The sequence below is a fragment of the Panonychus citri genome, unplaced genomic scaffold (genome assembly GCF_014898815.1).
Source record: "Panonychus citri isolate SS breed McGregor unplaced genomic scaffold, ASM1489881v1 Contig00002, whole genome shotgun sequence".
In the NCBI taxonomy this organism is placed as follows: domain Eukaryota; kingdom Metazoa; phylum Arthropoda; class Arachnida; order Trombidiformes; family Tetranychidae; genus Panonychus; species Panonychus citri.
This window is the reverse complement of record NW_026515407.1, coordinates 381428-396104: the sequence shown is the minus strand read 5'-3', so window position 1 is coordinate 396104 and position 14677 is coordinate 381428. Positions and strand designations below refer to the sequence as shown.

Here is a 14677-nt window from a genome sequence, read left to right as displayed (position 1 = left end):
AAGTATGATAACATGGATTCTATCAGAATTCAATGTAATCAAAAATGAATCAGAATTTTTTTTCCTGGGCTCTATTATTTTCCCATTGATTTCACTTTAGCCCTTGAAGGCAAAAAGGACAAAATATTCATGAGAAATGTAAAAGCTGAGAGATGGGAAATGAGTAAAATTTTACATGGAAAAAGAATTTGCATTTTTCTATCTACCCTGAATATCTCAGAGTAACCACCATAGTCCAATAAAACTGAGAATTCCTGAACAAGAAACTGAATCCAATACATTTTCCAGATGAAATTCAATTCTTGACCAAGAATTAGATTAAACTGCTACTAAGGGATAATACAACTGAATAATATCATGGAAATTCAAGGAAATATTAACAATCAAAAATCACCATGAAAAGATGATATTGACAACGGAAGGAAAAAAAATTTCTCTCAAGTTGCCATGGAGTTAAAGAGAAGCCAGAATAGGAAAGACTTAGGAATTAGTATGAAACCAACGATTTCTGAGTAGATAGAAAATTCAATCAGAATTCAGACTCATGGTGATTCATGAGGATTTGCAATTTAAATTGTTCATCATAATGAAAGGTATGAAAAAAATACTATTAATAGATGATTATGTTTACTTTTATTTTTATTTTCTGTTGACATTTATTATCATTTAATCCTTAAGATAATAAGGTTTCCTGATGATGATACCATGAAATTATCATTATCTTAATGGTAATGAATGGGATAAAGTTTGAACTTTCAAATGTTGGTTAATGAGTTAATTTAGTTCAATTTGTGTTGATAAATCAACAAATGATATAAACGTTTATTATACAAATGCAAACACAAGATAATCACATCTTATTAAATTGATTGCATTTCAACATCTTCATGATTATCATGAAAACTTAATTATAATCAAAATGATTACAATTATTGTCCAATTTTAGTTATCACATTTGATTCTGATTAGAGTAATCTAATCATTTGTAAATTGTTACCGATGGGTTGTAAAACTAAATCGTCTTGGTTTGTTAGATGTTGATTAACTTTCAATGAATTTAAATTTTTGTCTCTTGATTATTTTGATAATTTTCTGTAAATTGTATTCAGTAAATTCCAAGTTTTCATGGTTAAGTTAATTTCCTATGCAGGGAATCAAATTAGACTTGGAGTGTTTAGTTTTCATTACGGTTCTATGAACCAAACTTTACGACTTTAACCCTGGAAATCATCATGTAAATTCCGAGTTGTAATGATTACTGTATATTTCCAATGGAAATTATTGTCTGTGTATCTTTCTCATTGAGCATAATTAAATGAAATAATTACAACCATATGATTGATCAAATTACAAGGAAGATGATCATTCAGACTCTTGAAATTTTCCTTCGCTCGATTGATATTTTTCATGGAAATAGCAAAATATTAAGGTAACATGATCATCCTCATGTTGTTACAATTCTGGATGAGTATTAGTACATAATTATTATCTACGAATATGATTCAGATTGAGATCATTTTCTTAGCATTTAATTATCTTACTCTGTTATTCTGAGAGTTCAGGGGGGAAACTATTCTATCTGATAAGAATCAAAGCGAAAAAGAAAAAATATATTTCTGTCTCTCTCTCTCTCTCTCTCTCTCTCTCATATTTCATCATCTCACTGCATCATGGAAATGAAATAATTCAGATGGAAGAAAAGTTCTGATGAAAAGATAATATAAACTCAGTTGTTATCATTATCATCCCTGAGAATCTTAATAAATGTCTGAATATTACCGAGATCATTTTCCAACCTTACTCTCAATTTCAACAAGAATATCTTTCCACTCACTCATATTTTCCCTCCCTGAATCTGAGTTCAATTCAAATTTCATGGTTCTACTTTTGTAATGAATAATTTTCCATGAATAAGATTATTTTCTCAGTGTTACTTTCATCAGCCTTCTTCACTCCACAGTCGTACAGTTTGTACATGAATCAATCATCATAAAACTTTGTTGTTTGTTTTCATTTTTTTTCATCACCAAAAAACCTTTAATCTAACACAGCTTCATGATAATTTCTCTATCTTCCTCACTCTTCCGATGGATCATAATATTCAGAATGATAAAGATTATACATTGAGTATATAAACAGTAAAACGAAATAGAGAGAAAATGATGAGGAAGATGGATAAAAACAAAAGGAAATATTTCCCTTTCTCCTCTTCCTGGTTCTTGCAGATGCTACGAGTTAAAGTTATTCCCACCGTGGAGTCTATTCCCACCTCCATTCTCGCTTGCACTCACCTTTAGGGAGGATTTTTGAGGTTTCGCCAAGAGGCTTTGAAACATTCCAAGCAAAAACTAACATCATCATCTTCATAATATCCTTCTACTGAACATGAAGAATGTTCAATTCTTTTCCATCACCATCATGAAGATAATGATAACTCTCCTTAGAGAAAATTATTAGCTTCAATACTTGTGAGTATCTCGAATAAACTGCAAACACTTTGAAAACAATAACTTTCGAACTGTTTCTCTATTGGTTAGAACAAAGTTTATTTTGAAAATTTCGATAAAAAAAAATAGATTTTTAAAATTCTAAACGGCCAATTTTATCTCTTTTCTTTTTCCCATTGAGGGAAAAAGAAGAAGAAGAAGTTCAGACTCAATAGAACAAAGTTTCCTCTTTTATCATCATGCTGAGTTTTCATGATTTTCATAAGAGTAAAAAAATAAGATGAATCCATTATAAAGTTATTACGAGTATTGTTATCAGGAGAAACTCTGAAAATTCTGTATAATAATATTTATCTTGTAATTGGTTTTCTTTTTCATCCTCCCTGAATTCATCTCAGTGGTTATTTTTGTCTCTTTCATTGGACTGCTAGAAATACTTTCATCTATTTTTCTTTAACCACCAAAACTCTGACGAAAGTGTGAATTCCACAGGGAAAATCGTCTCATCTCAGAATCATGGAAATGAAAACAAAAAAGTTCCTGAAAATTGATAATAATAACACAAGGATACTCAGGATAATATTGGATTCTGATAATGATATTACACTTTTTTATTTGTCAATAACTCGATTCTGATTGATAAAAAAAAACAAAAGTCCATGGGTATCAGGGGGAAATTATTATTATCAAAAGTAAATCATCAAAGTAATCAGAACTTTTTTTTCGTTCCATTTCAACATTGATCTTATTTACCAAAGGATAAACTATTATTATCATTATTATAACTCAGAATTCTGGGAATTATTCTCATATCTATTGGTGATTCTATTATTATCATGAAAGAAAATCTTTTTTTCCTCCATTTTCATCATCATCTTCAATTCTAGTCTTTTGCATATTGTCGATTTCTAATAGTTGATGATGATCATCATCATCATCACCATGAATACTTTTCATGACTATTATCAGGGTGACTATTACAACATAGAAACATTGAATTACTTGTAAACACTTATCGATAGTTCAGAAAGTTCTGTATTTTTTTGGTATTCATGATTTTAACACTTTGCTTCGCACAACTGAATCTCCTTTTCATGGTCATCATGCTGTTTATTTAGGGTCGTTATAACGTATCACTTATTGTTAGAGTCACCAATGATAATGATGATTGCTTTGAGAACGAGAGTCAAACTTTTCACCAGATAATTTGAGAGATACGATAATTTATCAGAATTAGTTTTCTGCTTTCAATTAATTGCATTAATGAAAAAAGGAAACGGAATTGATGTCAAGATGAACAAGGATAATCTTAATTTATTGAGTGAGTGAGAAAAAAACAATGAAGAGGAGAAGTTCATTCAGAATCAGAGATGAAAAAGTGAAACAAACATAAAAAATTCTTACATTTTATCTCCAGTTCTCATGAGAATACAGGGAAAATCATCATGAATTAGTAACTTTTTTACTTCCCAATCCAAAATCAACTAATCTTCAGAGAATTATATTAATTAATTGAATCAATTACATCGAGATTATGATCAAATTATCATGAAGATATTTGATCAAATTTGAATCAAATTTCATGATTAAGTGAAAACAGTTTTCAAACTGACACTGTAAGTGTTTCAATTAATTCAATTTATGATGAAAAGTACTCATTAAGTTTCTAAGTGATTAATAAATTGTTCACAAGGTTCATACCATAAGTATCATGAAAATTCATCATCAAATGAATTACATGGAAAAATTTTAATTCGAGACTTTTTTATATCCTCTCTTTCTCCATGAAGGAAACGTATTGTTCAATTATAATGAGATGTTCATTGAGATTCATTTTCTTTGTATCTATTTTATCATGTTCATGATGATTATTATGATGAGTGGGTGGAAATTTAATCGATAAGGATGAAACAAACTGAATCATTATCGTGTAACTTTAATTGCTATCAAATGGAAAGTGATGAAAAAAAAATTGTAAGAAATTAACCTGAAATTTCAGGGGACTGAATGAGTAACATGAAAATTATCTTCTCATCAATTCATCGTTTAGATAAATTTTGTAATTCGATAAACCATCAAGTTAGAAAAGGTTAAGTTTTACAATAAAGTGAGAGAGAAAGAGATCATCATCATCATCATCATATTCCTCATAATTATCTTCATGATAGAAAAAAAGTTCTTGGATCATGAGGTATGTAAATTTCATTAGATATTCATATCAAGGTTCAAATTCAATTCAAATGAATCTTAATGATGATAATAATATTTTTCTCATCATCATCATTCCCATTTACTATTAATATATTATTCCCATGGAGGAAAGAGATGAGTAATTGCAAACTCGAAGCGGAAACATTTTCTACTCGAACATGATAACCAAAGATTCTGATACAAGTTATATGCATGATGGTCTTCAGAATCTTTCAACAGGCCAGGTAAATGAAATACTTATGACCTTTAACCACCGTCATTAACCTTGACTATCAATCAGGAGAATTCTGAGTTCAAGTTTGGTTCTTTCATGAAACTGTGACAAAAAAAAAGTTCCAAATTCCATCGCTTTATCTATACATATGGAATTTGTTACTCAGCTACAGGGGAGATAATTTAATCAGACTACCTTGGAATCTGAGAGAAAAAATATTATAATAGTTTCCAAATGACTATTATGTAATTTTGGTTTAACTCTCACCACATGAGTTCAGTTTTTTTTTTGTTTTTCAGTTGACTGGAAAATGATATTCATGAGATTCAAGTTCATCAGTTATCATGGATTTGCCTTGTAGCTCAGGTAAATGTACAGTAAGATTTGAAGGGTGACAGAAGAATGTTGATTTGAACAATGTATATACGAAAGTATATAAAGAAGATTAAAGCGCAAATTTAACACTGGGAAAAATTTTAGTAACAATTAGGTTTACTTATAACCTTTAGGTTGATCACAATTTACCAATTAAGGTACACAAATGATTCTGTTCGTACCTTCGATAGAACTAGAATCTAAGTTCGATACTGGATTCCGATTAGCGTAACAATTTGAATTAACTTAAGTTAACAACAAGAATATTGGTTAAATACACACGTTTTATTATAAATGTAAGAATAGAAAAAGTTAAACTAATTCACATGAAATGAGTACTGAGATAGAAGAGATTACAATTGAATTGGAACAGAATTATAAATTTCACTAAAGTGATGATCATTTACAATTAATCCATTTTGATCAATTACTTTTCTTCAACTCCTTTTTCTTTTTCAATTCATAACCATTTATACTTGGAATTGACCGTTAATTAAATTTAAGTCAAAAATCGATTGTTGATAAATTCAAACAAATACAAAGATTAAGAAAATCGGTTGGAAACAACAACATCATCATAGTGTAAATTAACTAAAGTTAAATCAGTTAATGATTAATTTGTTGTTTTCCTTATTTGGTTATTGTTAATTGGTGGGAAAGTTTTTCTAAAGATGAAACATAATTCAAGATAATTAATCAAACAAAAGAGAGACAGTAAGTCTGTTTGTTTGTTGATCATCAGAAGTAAATCAATTCTTTGGTTAAAGTAAATTAACTATGAGTTTCAATTTACAAACAAAAGTTAATAAAAACTAAAAATGAAATTAAATGAAATTAAATGATAACTAAAGTTAATTGTGATTAATATAAAAAGTGATTAAATAAGTAGAGTAATCAGAGGAACCTAAAACTCTACCCTACAGTTCCCCAGTTTTTGACTAAGATCTCCTTTGATTACTGTGAATAGTTAATCTCTGAAGTTGCAAGTCCTTGGGGTGAGTTGGAACTTTAAAGTGATAATCATCTGGTAATATTTCAATTTCAAAGTTCTTTGGTGGTAATGGTAATTGTTCATCTGAGGTTGGTGTTACACAAGTTGATCTGTCATAAAAAGGAGGTCCTTTTGCCAATCGATAAGCACTAAAGTGATTCCAATTTTCAGGCCATTCGTCCGTTCCTTCTTTAACCATAGTCGAGTACAAGTCAAAGAGTTGAGCAACTCGTGTATTTCCACAGGTAAGATTAGCATTTTTGTTATGAATTCCATCATTGATTTTCTTACATTTCTCTTCGATCTCAGGCCAAAAGGCTAAATACAATTGTAATGAGACAAATGCTTCAACCGCTGGAGAATGTGGTTCTTTCACTATAGTGAATTTCTTGAAAATCAGATATGAAATCAAACTCAATGAACATGCTTTTTCCCTGTATGGTGAGAAATGTTGAGTAATCTCTCTCATTTTGTACCGTAATGAATCAATTTCTTGTTTGGTAAGACCAAGGGCAGTTAATTGAGATACAATTCCAGAACCAACCAATTGTTTGCAGACAGCTAAGTAAGGGATTACCTGATCTCGAACTGAAGATAAATTCTTAGCATGTCTAAGATCTGAACGAGATAATCCATGAAATTCTGATTGCATGATTTCAACTTGATTATGTCTTACAAAACTCTCGTAAATTATTTCTTGTAATCCATTTACGATTATAACCCAAACTGGTCGCTGTTCAACTTTTTCGATTAAACCTTGAGGTCGATCGTATTGAGCAAATACACCACAATAAGCCATGTTAATGGAGAAAACTAATTTAGGGTTATCGTGTTTGGTTGTATTGTTCTTAATGAGTTGGGAATAATCTTCTGGAAGCGTTGGAATCTTTATCTGCGAGCATCTATTGAATAATTGATTAGATTCCTCATATTTGATAGCTTGAAGATGTGAAAATCTTGAGTTGGACGATGATGATGATGAGGATGAAGATGAAGATGAGCTATTGCGTCGAGTTCGATTACCATAACTTTGATTGAAGTTAATTTCTCTCGATGAAGGAAAATTTATCTTAATCTGATGGATAATCTGTTCAGCTTCACGAGGATGAATCAAATCGAAAACATTGATTCTTACAAATGGTAAACCTTGAACATGATGAGTTTTCGGAATCTCTTGAAATGAATTAACTTTAGTTGCTTTTCCTCTCGCAAATGTTAACCAGTCCAATGATGCTCTTAAGAGATATTCTGGAACTTCATTCCATTGAATTGATTGTGGTCTTTGTCCATAATGTGGTGAAAATTTTCTGATCACTGGCTCAAAACCTAAAGAATTAGCCCATTGTTCATGTTCACTGACAGGATGAGTGGGATCGAGACCTCTTTTATAACTATTCCAATAATTAGTTGAGAAATTTGGAATAAAGTTCCGAATGTAAGAAGGTGATAACAGTGGATCATCTGGATTCTCATCTCTTTCGATGGTCAAATAAGCATAACTTTTGTATTTCTTTGTCCATCTTTCAGGATGAGTTTTTGGCTCTTCTTTCGATGAATTAGCAATAGCTTGTTTTAAATGAGAAGGTAAATATGATGAGAAACTTTTAGGTGCGTCAGTAAATGTCTTGATACTTTCACCATATCTGAACTTTGTGTTACTTTCAAAGTTAAAATCATCTCTGAAAATACCAAGTCTGCATTGTCTCTCATGTTTAAGAAATTCAATTGGTTTTACTTGAGTATTACAAAGATGTCGACGACAGATAAAAGTCCCTTTGAAATATCTATCAAACTCAATTGATTTTTCAGGTGACTTGAACTTAGGATAATCATTGATTGGTGCATATTTGATAAGACAATCAGCAGCAATACAAACACCTTTATCACATTGATCAGGTTTTACGAATCCAAGTTTAACAATCACTTTCTTTAGCCATGATGAACACTCATTACAATAACAAGAGTTACAATTTGAACATATAATCGGATTGATGACAATATGTTCACAAAAAGTACATTTGATTTTTTCAATAATCTCATGAATATCATCAATGATAACTTTAGATAAAGATAAACCTCTTGGAACTTTATCCATTTCCAATGAATTAATCTCACGAATATCAATTAAATTCATTCTTATCTTTTCTTTGATGATTTGAAAATATTTTTCATGTTGATTTTTGACTTCTTGAAACTCTTGATAAGCTTCCTTTCTCACTTCAGAATATCGTTCATGAGAAAGATAATTTGGTAAAGGTGCAGTTTTTAATGGGACTGGATATTCATCAGGTTCCCAGTCATAATCATTTGGTCCAAGATACTTCTGAGAATCTTGAAATTCTCGACTTGATTGTTGATGATAATCTTTACCAGTAAACTTGTCATAATAATCAGCTCTTCGTTTTTTACCACGAAAATTGCGATAATCATTATATCGATGAGATTGTTCATGACGAAAAGATTTATCTTTTGAGGTGTATTGATAACTATTACCTTTAGGTGGTGATGTAGATGACATAGTTATCTCAACCGAAAGATTTTGATTTTTATCATTTAGACGAGTCTTAAAAGATTGTTGAGTATTAACTGAGTCATCATGTTTGTCTGGTGACGATGATGTTTTATCTTTGGAAACAGGATAAGGTTGATATCGAGGAATAGTTATTCCTGAGGATGAACACGGTTGAGGAAATTCAAAGTCTATCGGCACTGGATTAACGGGATGTTGAGTTTGAGCATCAACTCTTTTCTTTTCTTTACCTTTAGGTGTTGATGTAAATGTTTGACTTGATGATGAAACTTTTCTTTCATCTTCTCGCTTCTCATATTCAATCAATTCGGGAATTGGAGAGAATTGTCTTTTGGGTTTACCTTCTTCATCATAAATCTCACGATGATCACATCCGGCAGTAAGAAAACTCCATAGAGGTTGTTCATGTCGATATCTTTTCGGTGGATAAGCAAACGAATCATCTTCATATTTATCTCTTTCCGATTCATCCACGATTATATTGATTCCTTCTGAACTTGTACCAGAACTTTCACCTTCTTGATCGAGATTAACTTTAGTTATTTTATCAATTAAAGATGAGGTTGATGAATTTGAAGATTTTGGTGAATCACAAATCTCAATCGGAACAGATTGTTGATCAGATGAAGTTGAAAAATTTCTGTTAACAATGATTGTATTCAAATCATAATTGATTGGAGCCCATGATGGGTCAATAACAATTGGATTAGAGTCAGATTGTTGAACTTGTTGATTTTCACACATGAAACTTTCATCAATTTCAGTAATAACTGTTTCACTACCGTCATCATTTATCTTGGTTATTGTTGTTGTTAGTTTTTCTGATGACATGATGAGATGATAATGTAAATCAAGAGATGATGAGATGAAAATGAATCGAAATTCAACAAGAATCTGAAGCAAATAACTTGAGTTAACCAATTTATGTTTTGATTGGTAATTTTTGTGATGAGAAGAGAAAAGGAAATAACAAATTTTTTCAATATAAACCGAAAGTAAAGGTTGAAATTGGTCACAAAAGTGAAGATTAGTAATAGATTGGGTCGAATTGTATTCACATTGAAACAGCGAATTAACTTAATCGAGATTAATTTCAATCTTAGAAATTGAGTCAACTTTGAACAGAAATTAAGACCATAAGAAATTAGAAAACAAAATGAAATCGAGTTTGTTAGAAGAGAGAGAAAACTAAAGTAACAATTAAGCTTCAAAGCGATGGGAAAATTATTGTTTACAAGAAGATAAAGATGATCAATAGTCCAAATTGAATTGGGATTGGTGAGAAAATGATTTTTCTTGTTAACTGGTAATTTGACTATAGTTAAACTCTTGCTAATTGTTGTTTTGTAAGCATCAAGATCAACATTACCAATGAAACAAAAGTTAATCACTTGACGAGAGTTCAAGTTTTGTCTGTTTTTTGATCTTGTTGATCTTTGGTTGTTATTGTTGATAATTTTCTGTGCAGAAATCAATCTATCGGAGGTCATGTACCGTTTTCTAGTGACTTTAAGAGGTTGACAATTAATTTGATTTCGGTTTTCACTCGGATTATCATCAGAGGAAACATCAATTTCATCAGAATTTGTCTTATCATGAATATCATTTGTTAACAATTCGGATACATCATCTTCTTCAAGATCATTTGGACCTAAAGGTAAATCATTTTCCGGTTCTAACGAATCATTTACATTACTTGTATTATTATCTAATGAAATTGAGCCAGAATTTGAATTAGAATCAATTGAATTGTCAAGATAACTTGAGTTATTAGAACGATCGAAAAACGAATCAGTGAATTGTTCAGCTTGTAACCATGAATTAGAATGTATATTGAAAAAAGTATCTTTAAGTTCACAAAGCTTATTACTTAATTGACCCTTGAACAATTTAGTGTTAGTACAATTAACTGTAAACAATTTAAATTCATCTGAATTTGGGTCCATTAGTAAAAGTGATCCTTTCTTCATTCCATATATCATATATGGCCCATGATACTTTGGTAATAATTTTCTTGACATTTCATTTGATCTTGATTCATTCTTAACCCAAACAAAATCTCCTACTTGATATGGAGGTCGCTTATGCAACTTTCTACTCCTGAATATCTGATATTGTTGTTGCGCTTTCAATCTAGCATAAGCTATTTTCTTCGCTTGTACTTGTGTATATTTCGAGTTTCGATTTAAGTCTAACTTATTATCCAATGGGTCTCTTGGTTGTTGACCGAAAAGAAGTTGGAAAGGTGAAAATCGTGTAATTTTATGTATCGAAGTGTTAATAGCGTATAAAGATTTTTCTAAACTCATCATTAAATTAGTCGAACCTTTTTCAGTAACTAAAGTTCTTAAACGCTCAGCAATCGTACGATTCGCTCTCTCTACAATTCCTTGCGACTGTGGGTGATAAGGAGTAGATATTTCATGTTTGACACTATTCAAAGACAAAAACTGATTAACCTCCTCTGACATAAAGTTAGAACCTCTATCGGTTTGTATTACCTTTGGGTAAGAAAACATTAAGAAAAAATGTTCTAGAAAGTCGATTACACTTTTCGCTTTCTGATTCTTGTAAATTTTCGCGTAAACAAAACGAGACAAGACATCAACTAGAACAATGATAACTCGAGTTTGAGATGAATTAATGCGAATTGGACCTTGCACATCCAATTCTAATCGTTCCAAGTTATCCAATGGAATTGGTTTAGCACTCGGTTCAACATAAATGATTGAACTTGGTTTCGATGTTGAACAAGTTGAACAATTGTCACACAGTTTGACGATATTATCAAAGAGGTACTTCATGTAATAACGTTGAGAGATAGATAAGAATGTTTTTTCAGGTCCAAAGTGTCCACCGGTGGGTGATGAATGATACCAACCAAAAAGATCATGTAAAATATCATTATTGATAATTGGTCTACCATTATCATCGGTATCTAATGATCGTCGATAAATAATATCTCGTTTAACTTTGTATCTTTTCAGAGTTTTTTCATCTCGATTATTTAAACGATTTCTTATTTCTTTACAATCAGGATCTTGTTGTTGAAAAAGTTTGATCTTATCGAATAACTGATCAGATGATAATAGATAAACTATTTCCGGCGGGTCAAAGATATCGAAACTTGGGTTTTCGATTCCAAAATTGACGATGTTTACTCCTCGTTCATAATAATTATCATCGATTAGAATGTTTGACGAGGAGAGAGATGATGTTAAGAAAACTTTGTCCAGAAAATCATTTTCTGGGTCAACAATATCTTTCATGTTCCAAGTTTGTTGAACTCTAGATAGACAATCAGGAGGGTGAGTCGATCCTTTTTTGTAGACAATTTTGATATCGTACATGGATAACATTATTGACCATCTTCTCAAACGAGCATTTTGAAGTTAACTTTAGTTATCGTACAGAGAGCGTGGTGATCTGTTTCAACCACGAATTGTTCACCCTCGAGGTAATGTTTAAATTTTTCAATTCCAACAAGAACGGCAAGAAGTTCTTTCTCGGAAACTGAGTAATGAAGTTGATGTTTTAGGAGTTTCTGAGAGAAAAAGGCGATTGGAAGCCAATCTTTAACATTTTCTACTGGAGTCTCTTTAGAGTAAGTAGATGAATTTGGATCTTCTTGTAACAAGATTCCACCGACAGCGATATCAGAAGCGTCTACTGATATTTTCCGACGGAGATCAGGATTGAAATGAACAAGCATCGTTGTTGTGATTAGTGAATCTTTAAGAACATCCAAAGTTCGTTTATCTTCATCAAGCATTTTGAACTTTCGCTCACGGGAAATCAAACGATAAAGTGGACCAGCAAGTTTTGAATAATTAGGAATGTATCGTGAAAAGTAATTGTAACATCCTAAAATTGACTGTAACTGTTTAACCGTTTTAGGGTAGGGAAGTTGTTTAATTGCTTCCACCTTTTTTGGGTCAGGTTTTATGCCATCACCATTGACAATGTGACCGAGCAATAAGATTTCTTGGTACCCAAATTTACATTTTTCAAGTTTAACCTTTAGGTTGTATTGTTCAAATCGTTTCATTACCTTTGTCGTCATGTCGATGAGTTCGTCCCAGGTTTTTCCAATAACAGGAACGTCATCAAAGTATCCCAGACATTTAGTATACTGTAGATCATTCAAAACTTTGTTGATTAAATTCTGGAAAATGAATGGTGCTCCTGATAGCCCCATGGGTAATCTCTTATACTGATATTTTCCATCAGGTGTCACGAATACCGTTTTTTCTCTCTCACTAACCGGTAATTCAATCTGATGATAACCTTGACATAAGTCGAACATATTAAAATATTTACCACCACGAACTGTCTCAAGACAATCATCGATCCTTGGCATGGGAAATGAATTAACTTTAGTTATTCTGTTCAATAATCGAAAATCAGTTACAAGACGGAATGTACCATCAGATCGATTCACCAATAAGGCTGGAGATCCACCATCAGCAGTAGATTCTTCAATTATGTCAGCAGCGATTAGATCATCGATAACTTTTTTATAAGCGAGTCTTCGTTCGTTGTTACATGGATACGGTTTCTGATATGGAATGACATTATCACCAATATTGATTTCAACGGGACAAATTTTGCTCGGAACAAATCCAAGATCATTTCGATTCTTGCTGAAAATATGTTCAAACGAAAGAAACAGTTTGATCAGATCGTCTTGTTTATCTTGTGGTAATTTTGGATTGATTCTCATTTTCAGTCGACCAAGAAAAGATAATTTTTCGTCGAGTAGATAAACTTTTTCGATCTGAGAAATTTGTTTTACTCTTGTCCGAAAAATGTTAACTGAACCGTTATTCCTTTCATCTTTGAACTTTGTTTTTTCATTGATCAAATCTTGATGAAAAGGAAGTTGTTTCAGTGAATGATCATTGACGTTAGTCTCATCAGGCTTATTGAGGATGATTGTAGTTTCAATTGGAGTTAAAAAACGGAATTTAAAGGTAGGATCGAGAAGTTTACCATCAGGTGTATTTCGGGCATAAACTTTAGTATATTTCCCATCAGCATTAATTTGCATGAAGAAGAGTTGAATGAACGAATCACCAAGTAAGAGAATAGGTTCAAAATTTTCAACTACAGTTAATCTTATGATTCGAGTTTCTGTGATTTCAGGATGATGTAAAATTGCATAAGCAAAACCCTTTGAATTTTGAGTACCTGTAGTACCATAAATTGGGGTATTATTTTTTATCATGAAACAGTTACACTTAAGTGCAAGATTATAATCAATGACTGAAGAAGTAGCTCCAGTGTCAACTAAGACTCTAAATTTCATGAGTGGTCGTTTCGAAGGTGCTTCAATATTTAAGGTACACAATGACATGTATTCAAAAAGAGGGTCACCTTTATTGGTCAAAATGGGAACATTATGATAATCACTTAAAGTGTAATTAACTTCATGATCAGAACCAGTAATAATTTGAGCAGCAAGTCCATAGTTTGATTTTGGTTCGTCCTCAACTAAAGTATTGACAGTTTGCGACTTCTTTTCCTCATTTGCTTTATCTTTAGCTTTGTTTCGCTCTTCCCAGACTCGTTTTTTATTGGGACAATTTGTTGCAATGTGATCTTTTTCGTGACACATATGACAGGTTAAACCTTTGTATCGACTGTTTATCCTTGAGGAATTTGATCTATCTTGAGATCGATGATTTGATGTTGAAGGGTGAGGATTCGATTGATTCTTAACCGGATGAATTTTATTTTTCTCACCATATTTTTCAGCTTTAGCTTTTTTACGTTGTTCAATTTTCGCGTAATAATGTCGAAGAAGACAGTTAATGATTTTGGGTTCATCGTTGTTAAGTCCATTGTTATTAATCTCGCGAACGAGTTCTTCAGGGAGATGAACGGCCAATAAGTCAAATAAGAATCCT

At 31.6% G+C, this 14677-nt stretch overlaps 1 protein-coding gene across 1 annotated transcript in view; it reads right to left on the bottom strand.

Annotated features, from left to right (window-relative positions):
• Positions 1 to 14677, bottom strand: part of LOC128387470 (metabotropic glutamate receptor 3-like) — a 49169-nt gene that overhangs the window by 10344 nt on the left and 24148 nt on the right. The gene's annotated exons all lie outside the window — the stretch shown is intronic.